Source organism: Triturus cristatus, chromosome 11 (assembly GCF_964204655.1).
Source record: "Triturus cristatus chromosome 11, aTriCri1.1, whole genome shotgun sequence".
NCBI lineage: Eukaryota > Metazoa > Chordata > Amphibia > Caudata > Salamandridae > Triturus > Triturus cristatus.
Genome location: NC_140594.1, coordinates 771,015,599 through 771,029,759, shown reverse-complemented (window position 1 = coordinate 771,029,759; position 14,161 = coordinate 771,015,599). Strand labels below are relative to the sequence as shown.

At 41.9% G+C, this 14,161-nt stretch overlaps 1 protein-coding gene across 1 annotated transcript in view; it reads left to right on the top strand.

The window, feature by feature from the left end:
• The window catches only part of UNC5D (unc-5 netrin receptor D), a 1,316,579-nt gene that overhangs the window by 1,219,663 nt on the left and 82,755 nt on the right, over positions 1 to 14,161 (top strand). The window lies entirely within an intron of this gene.

Below are 14,161 nucleotides of genomic sequence, written 5' to 3'. Positions count from 1 at the left end.
ATTTACCTAAAATGTTTAAGGGGTAATTTCCATTTGTATAAGTGCTGGATGGGGGGTGAGGTATTTTCCTCATTCAGTAAGTACGGGTACAGTGGGATGTGTTAGGTACTAAACACAGTAAATACATCCAATTCCAATTTTCATATAGAACTGATCTGTGTAATTTACAGCATGTTAAAGATTGCCGTTATGACGCACAAAGCCATCCACTTCAATACTCACAGGTACCTGAAACAAAAACTTGAACTATCCTGTGGTGTAAGAGCCTCAAGAAGTGCCACTACTTTCCTCTTGAAAGCACTTATCCTTAGCAAAAATATAACTTGTCACCTTTTCTGGTGCTGCCCCAAAGATATGGAACTCTCTACCACCGGAAGTATGCAGAATCTCCTTAACAACGGTGTTCAAACTGGAAGTCAAAAGATTCCTGATGAATAAATTCCTTCAGTAAGTGGGCTAGGCTCTCCTGCCCAATGACATTGTTCCTACTTCCATGGTACAATCATTTACTACTACACTTCTTTACAACATACTATGCCCCTTATTCGCTACCCTTGTACAATTGTTTAATATAACTTCCTTGTGGCATTTGTCGTGTAATCTATGATCATTCGTGTTTTTATCCCTACCTGTTGTTGTTTTTACATTATTGTCCTGCCTTTCCTTCCTAATGTAAAGCGCTCTGATATCCTTTGGGATCTTGTTCGCGCTATATAAAACTTTATAAATTAAATAAATGTGTCTGTGGATGTAGATTTCAGCAAGTTTGATTGGCTGAAATTGCAATGACCAATTGCACAATTGCAGATAATGTTTTAAATATCTCATGCTTCAGTATAATGTGTAGCAGAAGTAGTGATAGTGGTAGTATTTTATTTGATCAATATATGGTCATTTCAAAACAAGTATGTATACATAAACCATTTAAATACATACAATATAGAAAGATCAAATATGACAATATTCAAAACTTTTAAAACAGTAACTATTTTTTTCCAGCAGTCAGGGAAAACGTTTCAAGGACAATTGTCAACCTTAGTGAAAATATTACTATCATGAATGTATATCGAAACAAGCAAGCAGCTAATAAATGTCCATCCCTAAGAAAATAAGAAAACTATTTCATAGATTAGAATACCACGTGGGATTAAAATACAGAAAGACATAAAACCACAATCTCATTTCATTGCATTGGAATCTCATAATGACATAAGACTAGAGCACAGTTAATGGTTTTCTGTTATCAAAGACGTGTATTTCATTGGATACATTAGATATCTAGAAACTGAGAACACAGCCATTCAGTATTTTCTGATCAAAAAGTACATATAGCGTCTGTTTATCAATTTATGGATAGCAAAACACACAAAATGAGGGACGGAATGTTGCACATTGGCAAAACATTCACCCCCAGTCACAGATCTGGGTTTAATCCATCGTTATTTTGCTCACCACGCCTCCCCAGTTCAGAAATGGCCATATGCAAATCAGTCTTGACCCTGTGCCTCATGGGAACAGTCCAGCCCGAACTGCCAAGCCATGTCTTCCCTGGACCGGAATCAAGCATCCTAGGACCGGTTATGGATAAAAGCCGACAATTTGGCTTTATCCATCTGCTCATGGTTTTCATGTAAGCAGGACAAAAGAACATAAAATGCTCAATAGATTCCAAGGTCTGATTAGAGACCAGGCAACCTGGTGAAGTGGAACTATGTGTCTATTTTGGTTTTACTGGAAAAATTCCATATCTAAATTTCAAAAACAATGTCCTAGCTACTTTGGGTTCTATACGATCCTAGAAAGGTTCATAAGTTAAAACACATTTAAAATCTACAAAATAGTTTGTTAAAGTATCAGGTGCCATAGTAAACAACCAATTCTGCAAGGTAAAGGCCCAGGATCTCGACTGTTTTGCATTCATGCCTTTGTCCAAGTTTTCTAGGTTAACCCAGACTTCTTCTAGGCCCAGTTTAAGCTACCATGTCTTAACATACCTAAGCCATGGGCTCAATGTCTCTTTGTCCATTGTTTTGACATGTAGGGCAAGTTGTTTAATCAGGATCTGCAATTCCCCTGTCCAGATCTTAACCCAGTAGACTAATTGCTTTAAAGCAGCAATGAGAGTTATATTTTGTTCAACCTAGGTCAAGGTGCATTGGTACAAGTGGAGCGCTCTTTGGCATTGCACGCATTGCCCTAATAAACTTGTTTTCTGTTATTTCCAGATCACTGCTTTGATCTGTCCCCCAGAGTTATTCCCTAAATAGGGAAGAACCAAGGTCTCTGACACAATATATATCTAGCATAGGGGCTGTTTGCCGGTAAATAGATTTTTTTATTTTCTTTATAAGTGTAGACTCTACATTTTGAAGTGTCAATTAACACTTCATGATCTGGGCTGTGCAAGATAGATTACTTGATAACCATACTCCTAAGTAGTCAAATTCCTAGACTTTTCGAGGTTCCTTGATCCAACCTTAATTATCCCTTTAAAGGACTTCTGTGGGCGAAAAGTCATGAGTTTGGCTTTAGACCGATTTATTTCTAGTCCATATGTTTCACACACCTCTCTAAACTGGTTCAAGACATGTTGTGGGCCCATGGGAGGTTTTGAAGTTAGCAAGGTATCGCCAGCAAATAAGAGTGCCGGTATTTGCTGTCCTGACAATTTCGGGGATCTCCATTGCACTCGTTAAGTAGAGGATTTACTCCATTCTTGTTTAGCGTAATTGTTGTAGGGGCTAAAACACATCCCTGGCGAACCCCCTTCGGAAACCTCAATATTTTCTAATAGTTTGCCTTCACTGCCCCACCTTACTTGTGCAAAGTTCCCCTCATGCTAGCGGATTACCAAGTTTGACAGTTCCATCTGCATCCCCATTTCCTTCCAACTGCTCACAGTTTCAACCGCGGTATCTAATCAAATGTAGATCTGACATCCACGAGTACCATATACAAGTGTCCTTTACCATTAAAGCCCATTTCCATAAAATCAATACAAACCCAAACACCTGGTCTATGGTACTCGTATGGACCCTGAAAACTGCTTGTAGGTGAGATTAGATCTGTTTCTCTTCCGTCCATACCAGAATTTTCATTAGGACCTGCTCGCAAAAGATTTCTTGTGCTGTATTGCCGTTGTAGAATAAATAAATCATACTTCAATACAATGCTTTATTGTCATTCATTGAGTATACATATCCCAAGTCAACCTAAGCATCACATGTTGCTGCCTTCATTCATCAACAGATGAACTGACGGATTAACTCTATTACAAACGTTTGGCCCGCACTCTAAAAATATTTGTGAAGCAGAATGTGTTTAATAGAAAAAGTTTTTTTTTTTTTTTAAAGGCATGCATGGTGTTTTTTTCTGGTTTAAGTTGATTTAATGCTTCCTAGCACAAGCAACTTGACAGACTGAAACAGATTGATAGAGTAGGTAAAGGCTGCAAAACCAAGTAGGCAGGACGACATTGTGCCAAGTTGTATTCACGTAAAATAGGCAATATTAAGCTTTCCTTCTGGAAAATGACATATTACAATGCATACATTTACAACGCATGCCTTTACAACGCAGTTTTTACATCACGACATCAATTACAATGCATGCCATCACAAGGCATTTTTGGAAACTACATTTACAACGCATTCCATTACAATGCATACTATTACAACGCATGACACTTTTAGGGCAACAGTAGGGTAAGTGTTGGATAGTGTAGGGGTAAAAATTACTATTCCCACTCCAGTGAGTGCAACAGTAGGATAAGTGTTGGATAGTGTAGGGGGAAAAATTACTATTCCCACTCCAGCGAGGGCCACAGTTGGGTAAGTGTTGGATAGTGTAGGTGTAATAAATACTATTCTCACTCCATTGAGTGCAACAGTAGGGTAAGTGTTGGATAGTGTAGGGGTATTCCCCATTACTTACCTTATAATTCATTGTAATGGTGTGTGTTGTAGTGACATACGTTCTAATGGCTGCGTTGTAATGGCATGCGATGTAAAGCAAGTTGCCTTGTAATGACTGCGTTGTACATGTAGTGTGTTGTAATGACTGCATTGTAATGGTTGTTTCCCTTCTTTATGTACCTGTAAAAAGGGCACAAAAAAAGACATGCATAGCACTTTGGTTTGAGAGGTTATCGCAGGGGTATTTGTTTAGAATATCTGACCTATCACTGATGATAGGAAATCATCAGACGATGGGATACATCCACCCCGAAGCGAGTTAAAACAAACCTATGTTGAGGATTATGTGCAAATTTAAGATATTGTTGAATGTCATAAGTAACCAGCATCATCTGATTCATAACAGCCCTGGGTTTAGTGAGCTGAGTGGTCAATCTAAGATCCTCTAACGTACAAGTGCCAGCCTTCTTTAACTTTTTCCTGCTAATACACTCTAAACTGTCAGGACAATCGGAATTTACAGCATGCCCCAGATCAGTACAAAAGTGCTAAATATAATTCAACCATGGAATTTGTGCAGACGAACTAAGGCAATCACTGATAACCTTATGATTTAGTAAAGTATCATCACAGGGCTGAATTCTAGCTGGGTCTGATATAAATGGAGCCCCAAGTTCCAGATGACAAACAAATCAAGGAGCTACTCTTGGGAATGGAATGGAGTTTTCTAAGAAAGTTTTTCTCCACCATTTGAAGAGGTTGGATGTTACGGTGTCCCCAAACTGTCACTCCATACAAAAATGTTGACAAACACTTTGCTTTATAAATAGTTAACATTTCACACAAGAGCTTCTTAGCAAGTTTAATTGCAAAGGTAGTCAGTGCTGTAATGGCTTTCATAAAAGTAGCTTCCTGGAATAAATTGCCTGTTTCCAAGAACCAGACTTCTCGACCAGAACACCCAAATAGGAAAATGAGGAGGTAAAATTAATGTTAGTGCCACCTGTTATAAGACTGCAACGATTGGATGTCCTCCTTCCTCATTTCATCACAAATGTTTTGTCCAAGTTAACTAACAGATCTAAATCCTTTATGTAATCAACAAAGTGTGTAAGTAGTTGTTGTAGACCCAGGGAAGAATGGGCCATGAGCACGACATCATCAGCATAGGGGAGGACTGGAATTGGTCATTGGCCCATTTGCGAAAGGTCCCTACAGTGTTCAACCAAAATGCTGCCCAAATTGTTGATATGTAGAGTAAACAGAAAGGGAGAAAAAACACAACACTGTCTCACTTCCCTCTCTATGCCAATAGATTGCGCACATTCCTCGTTTAGGCCATACTGTACCGTCGCCCTACTCCCCGAGAATAGTTCACTCAAGAATTGTTTTATAGGAGGGTCAACACCAGGCTTCATCATGATTAGCCATAATTTGTTATGTATAACACAGTCAGATGTACTGGATCTGTCAACAAAGGTTACAAACATATGACCCTTCTTAACTAGGGTATACTTTCCTACTAAAAGGTTAAGATTTAGTCCTTGTTCAATCGTGCCTAGACCACTACGGAATCCATATTGGAGATCTGAAAGAATCTCATTATTAACTGCCCACTCTTCTAATCTATTCAATAAAACACATCCACGACTTTCACCAGAGAGTCAAACAGCGAGATGCGTCGATAACAAGCTAGATTAGACCTGCCATCCTTCTTATAGATAGGAAAAATTACTGACTCGGACCAGGTGTGTAAAAAGCCAGCACTACAACATGTTCCCAGCACCATGGTTAAAAAGGGACCCGAAAGGGGAATATTTACCTTAAAAAGTGTAACAGGAATTCCGTCCGGGCCTGGTACTTTCCCACCCTTACTGACCATAAGGGCTCTATTGACCTAATTTAGTGAGAACGAAAGCCTTTCAACTCTGCACGAGATGTCCACAATGGTGATGGCATAATCAACAGAAGCCATCACTCCCAATGCTGTGATTTGAGTATATCTTGGTAGGGTGGGCCACCCAATCGGGTTCTGTAATAGCAGCCTCGAAACTTGGGTCCCCTTAAAAGTGGTCTATTTATAACATGCCAAATGCTGTTCTATCTTTATTTAGACTTGCTTCAATAAGAGACTCCCAGACTTCAGCCCTTAAATCCTTTTTTCTTATTTTTAGACCTAGTTTATATTCAAGTCTACATGTCTGCGTACACCTTGGGGGTTTATAGAGAGCAGCTGTAAGTTTCTTGTGGGCCCGTGAACATTTGAATCAAACCAGCCATGTTTGCTATGGCTAGCGTCTGGTGTCAGTTAAGCAATCCCTAAACCCCTTGATAATAGTTAGGAAAGCATTTACAATGTCGCAAGGGTCAGACACGTCAGACTTTTGGCCCTCAGAATGGGTGAATGGCCATTCCTGTATCATTTGCCAAGATGGCGCTGTGCAAATTCCAACGCAACGTGCAGGGGGTGTGGGAGTAGCACAGAAACAATCGAGCACGTGGAATGTCTATGTCCTGCAGTCCATGACGATCGAAAGACCTTGTTAAAGAGCGAATGGAACAAACTCGGCATTCGCAGGTGCCGGCAAGCTATCCTTGCATCAATGAACCCGGAGAATCCACAGCTTAATTTCCGGTTCACCAAGTTCGTCACAGGAACAGCAAGAAAATGTATACACAGTGAGAGCCAGAAAGTCATCAACGGTTCATTATTAAAGGACAGATTAAGCCCCACATTGTTCCATTTGATTTGCACACTCTTCCGCACCACTCAAGAGTAGCAGATCACGGCCTCTGGCGTACGGACTATCTTGCTTTCCTGTGTATCCCTGGAACAAATTATTGTATGCAGGTATTTTATTATATAAATGGAATTGCATCACCAGGAACTTTACCACAAACATGGAATCACATTACAGTGTTATTAATTATTGCCTTTTAATAACTAATGTCTGCCTGTGGCCCTAGCAGATGATAAAATTAGAATGGATAATTACGGTTCTTAACTGTTTTTAATTACTTTTTTTAAAAAAAGGGTCGTACTGTTTAGCTGAGTTAATACTTTTTATTATTACAAAAAACAGGTTTATAGGATCTTAAATTATTTTCTGATGAATCTTATCTTTTTACTCGTTGTGATGGTACAAAGGTAAATATCTTAATAACCATTCTTGATATACGTTTTTTATTATGGAAGCATGTTCACCATTGTAATGATTTTTATTAATCAAACAATAAAGTATTTCAACCTCAGACAGGTTTCAAAAGCCTCTCTCTCGTTATTTTATAACTTCTCTAGGAAAATATCCAGAGCAACGTAGTCAGAGATCATTATTGGTTGTTATCTCAAAATGATCTGCAAAATATTAATTATTACCCCCCTCACCCTACCCCGGCTCATCCATTCACTAAAATTAAGATTTGTGCTCTGTAGAAAGTGGTATTCCAACGGATGGTATGTTGGGTAAAATTAAAGAAGAGTTTAGAAAAATTATGAGATGATATAATATAGTCAATTACTATGTTTTTGCCCCTTTTATTAAATGTCCATTTGAACAGTGCTGGGGGGCACACAATCCATTAGTGAGTACAAGATTATATTTAAACAATAATTCATTCAATTTATCCCCATAGCCATTGTGAATAAAGTGAGATGGATCGAGATTATAGATGTCCGACAGGCCACAAATCTTTTTAGATGGTAAAGGGCACAATTGTGTATTAAAGTTGCCACCCCAAAGTATTCTGGCTACCTTATTGCAAAGAGCAATTGATGGACGGAATACTGAACAATGTCAAACATTCACCCCTGGTAAAGAGATTTGGACCTAAATACAACGTTTTTTGCACCCCATGCCATTCCAGTTTAGTCCCAGCCATATGTAAATTAGTCTTGACCCTGCTCCCGATAGGAACCATCCAGCCCAAACTTCCAGGCCAGGTCCTTCATGGACTGAGAACAAGCATCCTGAGATCGGTGTCAGGGTGGCAGCCCTCATCAGCCAGGCTAGCTTGACTCCAGTGGTATGGTGAACACGGGTCCCATGTCTGGGCATACCCTTCCCGCTTAAGCCGATAAATACAAAAAGAACTATTGATGGATGCTTGTTTCTGGTCCTGAGAGGACCTGGCTTGGCAGTTCTGGCTGTATTGTTCCCATGAGGAGCAGGTTCAAGACTGATTTTCATATGGCTGGGTCCAAACTGGGGAGGCATGATGAGCTAAAAAAGTATGGATTAAGCCCAGATCTTTGTGACTGGAGGATAATGATTGTATTGTTAAGCATTCTGTCCATCATTTGCTCTTTTTGCATTTGGCTACCTTATCACTCTTGCAGATAGACTCAAGATCTGAATCCAACCGGCTAAAAAAATTTGTAAATCGCTCATGGTGTATTGTTGTAAAGGTTGACCAGCACAAGATGACCATTTGTCAATATATCAATAAGAATGATTGTCAACGCAGATGTTATGATGGGGAAGGGCAAGTCATTGGATATGTAAGTACATAGACCACCCTTGCCCTACCGGTTTTAGAAGACACCACTGGTACATGAACTGTTCGGTAGCCATTAATATGAAAAACATAAAATCAGAAAATGCGTTTCAAATTCCAACCATTCTGGGAGGTCAACCTTGGTGCAAACACCTCCCACGCTCTAAAATAAAACCTTATAGTTTAGTTGAATTGGAGTACACTTAATAATTGAGTATTTAATAGAGGCACTAGCCCAATTGCTTACGCATAAGGGGGGCTCTTGGTGTATGATTACAATGATTTACGTCAGACAGAGGTCCCCAATTCTCATTGGCTTGGTCAATGCCAGGTAGGAGACTTTCAGATGGATTATTGCTAAGTCAATCTATACCATCTAATGTCACTTACGTGGCAAGACGATTATGAGTTGAAACAACAGGATGAAATTCAGGAACGTGGGTAGGTAACTAAGCGGTAGGACAGCCTTTTGATCATTGGACACAGGTGATGAGCTAATTCTACACAAAATGGGATCAACTAAGTTCGGAGTTTTGAAAGACAAAACTGCGCAGTCACCAGGAAAGTTTTTAGGCCCCCTTCTGTTCCCTTTAACTCTTCTCACCATTTTAATCTCGTCAAAAAGGCCCCCTGTAAGCCTGTTTTATTTCCTACCCAATTCAAAGACTTATATATCAGGGAGTCCCAAGGTTCAGTAGATTCTGTTGGTAGGATGGGTACATTAGCTTAAGGTATGACATAAGGTGATGCTTCTGGGGCCAGGTCAAGGATTTTAGATTTCCTGCCCATGGTATCTCTGACTAACTCATTGTGAAATTGCACGCTGGGGGGAGTCATGTAACGGGTCCCATTCTGAAGTTTCAGACTACAGTCTGAATTCTTTGGACATAATGGGTCACTCACAGTGAGTGCTCAAACAATGGGTAGACCCATAGTATGAAAGGGAGCACTAGGTGGGGTTGTAGGAACCCAAATTTACACTTGAAGGTCAGTGGATACACTAGTAAATATATTGTCACAAATTGTTCACACCACCCATGGCAGAAGGGGCAGCAGGGAATGCTGACATTGCTACTAAAACAGTGCTAGTATCTCTGAAACTGTTTCATATTGACAAGTCTAGTGTCTATTCTATCTAGGATAATCTAACAGAGGCTTAAATTGCACCCTCAAAATTGTCTCAGATCTAACTTATAATTGGTCGGAGAGGTTCAAGTCAGGTGCAACTCCCCCAGTATATCACGTTTAGAATTGCAATTGTTGGACCCCATTAATGCTTTCATCCTCGTAGTGCTGTCTTTTTTCTTTTCGACTGGGGGTTCGTTAGATAGAATAGTGTCATTATGGTCTGGGCAGATATTGTCAGGTTTCTCCAAGTCAATAGTTTGATAGGAGGGTCAGAGGGCCCTTGTAATCTGTTGCACGTTAAACAAACCAGCAGGTAATCTTCTTCGGATAGTCTCCTTTTCGTTAGTGCAATTTCCTTAGAAATCACTCCTGCTGCACATGCCAGCAAGGAGTCAACGGCGGTAACCATAGCTCACGAAGTGGAGCTACTTGCAATTTTCCTATAACTCATACCAGAATGATGTGGACCATCAAAACCAAATCATATGGTGTCTGCAGATTCAGGAGATGGAAGACAAAAGGGACAGTGACCCAGCCCAGCCTCTTACGACCGATGACGGGTGCAGATGGACCGGCTCTTGGCCCGGGCACAGGCCCCGGCGTGTCCCATGCAGCGGGAATCACAGTGCACTTATATCGCTGATCACAGGCATGTCGGTGGCCCCTGAAAAAGTGGTGCAGGCTGTGGGATGAATTACCACCCCTGCAGAGTAAGGCAAATTTCCTACACAGTGGGCATTGCAGTGCGCTTATGGTGCTGATCACAAGCATGTGGGCAGCCCCTGAAAGAATGGTCAGACTGGGGGACGATGTGCCACCTCAGTTGAGTAAGGCAAGTCTCCTGTGCAGCGTACATTGCACCACGCTTATAGCACTGATTACAGCGTGTAGGCGTCCCCTCAAAGAGTGGTGCAGGCTGTGGGACGAAGTCTCACCCTAGCCGAGTAAGGCAAGTCTACCGAGCAGCAGGTGTCGCAGCCCACATATAGCGCTGATCACAGGCATGTGGATGGTCCCTGAAAGAGTGGTGCAGGCTGGGGGGCGAAGTCCCACCCCAGCCAAGTAAGGAAAGTTGGAGTCTGTAAGAGATGGGCAGCAGCCCTTAGCGAATCAATGCGAATACTTTGCCAATGTTTGTATTTTCAAATAATCAGGTTCGGGAGGAGTTTCCCTCCACAGAGACCAGCGGTGTGACACAGACCTGCACAGCCTCTGACGCACTAGTGGGCCCTTAAACTGCAGGGGCCCCCAAACCGTTCAACAGGGCCCCTTTCTGATCAAGGGCTATGAATATTTGTGTCACATGGGAGTCTCTGGGCCCTTCTTCAAACTCTGCAAGGGGTGCCCCATCTTTTTACGTAAAGCCACTGCTAGTGATTTTGTGATATGAGCAATATCATGTTACAGGACACTGGTTGGACATGAATGCTGGAGAAATTGAAGTAAAATGGATGAAGAGACAGGCTATGGGGTTTTCCTCACATTTTTTTTCTCTGGGCAGAAGCTGCATCTATTGTTCGCCCACCATTTCCGACCAAAAGGTCATCTTGATGTATGTTTCATCCAGATACGTATCCATGTTCGGTGGTATTATTGTAAAACCAATGCCTTTAATTTTCACAATCCTCCATAATCATGAAAAAGATAACACAAAGAGGCCCCAAATACATTTTTATGGGGAGACCTATATTCATTGTCCATGAGTGTAACTACTGCAACCCAAAAATGATCAATCTGACACCAGACGTTACCTTGGTAAAGAGCTCCAGGTGGTGAAACCTCTCTACTATACAAGGCAGGGAACCAAATTAAGGCCTTTCTGATAAGCCATGTTGTGAAGGAGAATCAGATCTGGGGGCCCTTGGGATCAGTGACTCTCAAACTGTGTAAAACTACAAAGGAATCTCCAGGACAAAGGGGAAAATGCCAGGGGAACTAGACACACAGAAAGTGGCTTTCATTCTTACAGATGGGTAGACAGACGGTAGATGTATTTGTGTTGGTAGGGAGATGGGTGTGTACATTTGAGGAATACCAGTGAGATGGGGAGAAACATATGTACAAGGGACGGTATGTGGACAGGTGATAAACATGTAGCCAAAATGTTGGTAGATGTTTACATGTGTAGGTGCCTAACTAATTGTGTAGCCACATGGGTTGTTGCTTCACGGATAGGTTAATACCTCGGTAGGCAGAGCCTTGTACATAAAACCAGGGATAGAAGAGGATACATGAATAATTGACTGGAATAGGCAGACTGGCAAATGCACAGAAAGATACACTGAAGTGTATGCATTTGTCTCGCCTAGGAACTTTGAGCCAACGTTTACAGGAGTGGCCACACCAGTTCGGAATGACATAGCTATTTCAGGTGTAGTGCCGCCATTTTCTTTGTTTACAGCCATGATGTACTGTCTTTCCCTTGACAGACGGCATTTGTTCTCTGTGCCCGCCTCGCACTGAACAAATCGCGAGCTCTTCTCAGCTAGTTTTCTTTGTCTGCTTTGCATGCCAGCCTGCCTCTTTAATGTAGAACATGATCTTGCAATGATTGCTTTTACAGCCTCTTCGACGGAAGTGCCTCTGACTTGGCAGCCCGCATTCCGCTCTCTCTGTCTTAAGAGAACGTCGGGGAGCGATTAAAGGAAGCCGGCATACCCCCGAATATTTCCCTCTGTTAATCTTTATGGTTTATTGAGGCTTGCGTGTGCTCGGTGCAATGTCAGTGCCAGGCCCCCGAGCAGCGATTTAGTTTTATTATTTTTTTTTCAAATATATTTTTATCGCGGATTTTAGTGCAAGTGAAAGTTGACAATGCTCTTGACTGCGCTCGTGTTAGTTGTGCAGCCGCCCCTCTTTGTTCTGAGTATTCAACCAATATGTTGAAGCAGCATCGTCTGTGAAGAGCAACAGTAGCAGGAAGTAGCACATATTGTGATGAAGTGAAAACGAATCACTGTGACCGACATGATTGGAAATATATTAATTTACTGTCCATAAATCCACAGTGCCTGGATGTAAGGGTGCAGAGAGGGAGGTGAGCACCACCAAAAAAAAAGCCATGCTGCGTTTTTAGAAGAAGAATGAACAATAAAGATTCCTCTAAATTTTATTTTTATTTTATCACATTTTCTGTGCCTTCGAGACAGAAATAAACAAGCATTTACAATGCAATGGTCTCGGCAATATTATAGGTAGAGCTATTGGTATTGCTCATTATTTTTTTATCATTTTTGTATCCCTAAATAAATGGCATTGTCATTTCTATTGGCATTAGCTTTTTTTTGCATATGTGATACCTATTGCATTAGCAGAGAGAGAGTGAGGTAGTGAGATAGAGAGTGAGGTAGATAGAGAGTGAGGTAGTGAGATAGAGAGTGAGGTAGATAGAGAGTGAGGTAGAGAGATAGAGAGAGTTAGGTAGTGAAAGAGTGAGGTAGTGAGGGAGAGGGATGTTGTGAGGTAGTGATATATAAGCATAGAGTGATGTTGTGATGTAGTAAGATAGAGAGAGAGGTAGTGAAAGAGAGAGTGAAAGTGAGTTAGTGAGATCGAAATATTGAGGTAGTGAGATAGAGAGTGATTGAGGTAGTGAGTGAGAGAGAGTGAAGTTGTGAGGTTGTGAGCTAGAGAGTGAGGTAGTGATGTTTTGAGAGAGAGAAGTTGTGAGATAGTGAGGTAGTGAGATAGAGTGGAGTAGTGAGGTAGAGAGAGTTATGTAGTGAGAGAGAGTGAGGTAGTGAAACAGTGATGTAGTGAGGGAGAGGGATGTTGTGAGGTAGTGAGATGTAAGCAGAGTGGTGTTGTGAAGTAGTGAGCCTATTTGGAGGGACGGCTCTCTCCTCCAATGGCTGGCCTCCGTAGACCGGACGGTCCTTCGACCTAAACAATAACAACAAGAGGGGTGTCTGGCTTGGAGTGGTTGCGCTTGGCACTCGATTGACAGCACAAGACGCTTTGCATGGATTGATACAAGCGCAGTGCGGTGCGGAGTGCTCAGACGGTGCTGCTTGAATGTTTTTAGACTTTGACTAGAGCTGCCTTTTGTCCCGGTTCCGCTCAGCAGCCCTTTGCTCTGCGAGGCCAATCCCCACTCTGGGTGCGTTCGGCTCGAGCAAGGTTAAGGAGATGTCTGATGCGGGGGGGGGGGGCTCGGCAATTAGTGGGCACCACCCTCCTTCGCAGACTGCTTCTTCGGCACCCTCTCTCGAAGCGGACAAGCGGCCCAAACACACGGGCCCCTCGCGATCCTGTCACTTACACGGAAGTCAAGGCTTTCACCGCTTATAAGTGAGGGAGCCTCTTCCAGCAAAGAGCCATGTCCGTGTGCAAGTACGCACCTAGATAAGAAACAGCCACAATGGACAAAGGCCTAGAGGTTAAATATCACACACGCACATCCAGAAGTACAGCCACATAAAAAGAACCCGAAATAAACACACTCGAATCAACCGCAGACAGCCAGGGATACAGACTTTCGCATCAGATGTAGTTTGATCAGCTCGGCACACCACTATCCGACTGGCATGACTAAAGATACAAGCATTGCCAAATGTGGGTTATACATTGTATTTCTCTGCAATATCTGTGATGTGCATACATACACCCAGAAGCATAGGGTCACC